Here is a 1,655-nt window from a genome sequence, read left to right on the forward strand (position 1 = left end):
GGTAAAGCTTGCTTCTCGGGAAGTCAGCGGTTAGCCGGACCCCAACTGGCCAATGCAGCGTCTGCTCTCATAGGCGCTCAGGAAGTGTCGAGCAACAGCCCTAGGAGAGGGGAAGCCCTGAGGCCGAGATGGGATCAGACCCAAGGAAACTCGGACCCCACCACTAGGACCAGGACTTAGGGCTTTTCTCTCCATCTCGGCACCGCCTTCACGCCCAATCCCCCTCCGCCCAGGAGGTGGCGCTCGAGGACGCGCGAGAGGCCGGGCCGGGAGGCGGGACTTCCTGTCCTTCTGGGAGCACTTCCTGCCAGGCCCGGAAAACCGCTCATTTTCGTGGTGGGTTACCGGGTGTTCTCAGCCGGGATTAGGGTGACGCCCTCGGGCTCCCCCGGCACGTGGGTCCGGCGAGAGTCAAGCAGGTGCGTATTTCCCAGTGAGGCCGGGCCACGTGGGTGCGCGCACGGGGATGTTCGGGATGTGGTCCCGCGGGCGCACGAGCGGCGGCGCCGTCGGGATTCCCTGTCCCCGCAGGGGACTTTCTGCTGTGCCCGGCCGAGCTCTGCAGCCCTAGGAGGTCTAAAAAGAGGCCTGGAGAGCCTACAGCTGGGTGGGAAGCTCGCCCCCTGCCTGGGTGTGTTGGGGCTGTTTGGTTCGTTCCTCTCATTCATTCCTAGGCTTGCTCCTCCCTGACTTGCGTATGTGTGTGCACCGATTGTTACCATTGTAGTACTTGCCAGGGCCCTGGGCGTTGTGAAGGTCCCTTGCCAATTAGAGCATTTGAAGCAGCTTCACCCTTGAATGCGTGCTCTGCAGGAAGGACTTAAGAGAATAGGGTTGGGGACTGAGAGAGGCTCCCTGGGCTCCAGACGAGGAGGATTTTGCAGGTGGGGAGGGAAGGCACGGGCTCATTCTAAGCAGAGAGGACGGGCAGCAGCACCGTTAGGAAGAGCCCAGGCTCCAGAGCTCTCAGGGATGCAGCCACCCCTGGAGGCTTGGGCAGTCCCAGTCCTATAAAAGCCATGTTTTTGTTGTTGATGATGTTTGTTTTAAACAGGGATTCACCGAACCCCTGTCCAGTTCCTGTCCCTGCCCTCTCGTGTCATGGAGCAGAAAGTGCTGGCGGCAGCCCGGCCCCAGGGACTTAGGAACGAGCCCGATGCAGTCCTGCCCTCAGACTCGGCCTAGTGAAGGGAAGGGAGCACAGGCAGAGCGGCCGGCCCCGCCCTGGGAACGTGTGGGCAGGCTGAGTGGCAGGCGGCCTGGCGCCGAGGGTCCTGGGTGTGCGGAGGTAGCGGAGTGACCCTGGTGAGGTGCAGGGGGAGCTCCGGGGACGCGCTTCCTCACAAGGCTCTGACGCCGTGTTGGCCCAGGACGGGTGCAGGGGTGCAGGGGGAGGCGTGGCTCAGCGCTCCGGCTCTAAGTCGCATGGGGTTTGAGGCTCGGTTCTGGCACCCACAAGCTGAGCCTGAGTTTCGTGAACTCGAACAGGTGCTAGAGAAGAGCACTTAGCACCGTGCCTGGACGTCGCCCGTGCGTGGTCAGTGAGCACGGCTGGTATCTTGGCTGGTGTTATCTTGTCAGTGAAAGGAGAGAGGCGCAGGCCGGCCCCCAGCCTTGTGGTTAGGGGGGCCAAATTCCACGTGACCTTCCACCGT

General features: G+C 62.5%; 1 protein-coding gene across 2 annotated transcripts in view; it reads left to right on the top strand.

The window, feature by feature from the left end:
• The first annotated feature begins 314 nt into the window (after positions 1-314).
• Positions 315-1,655, top strand: part of TAF1C (TATA-box binding protein associated factor, RNA polymerase I subunit C) — an 11,283-nt gene continuing 9,942 nt past the window's right edge. For both annotated transcript variants that reach the window (XM_014589373.2, XM_006152566.2), the window contains exon 1: positions 315-419. The gene's annotated coding sequence lies outside the window, so the exon portion shown is untranslated. The remainder of the gene's footprint in view (positions 420-1,655) is intronic.

Source organism: Tupaia chinensis, unplaced genomic scaffold, assembly GCF_000334495.1.
Source record: "Tupaia chinensis unplaced genomic scaffold, TupChi_1.0 Scaffold000355_1, whole genome shotgun sequence".
Classification (NCBI taxonomy): Eukaryota; Metazoa; Chordata; class Mammalia; order Scandentia; family Tupaiidae; genus Tupaia; species Tupaia belangeri.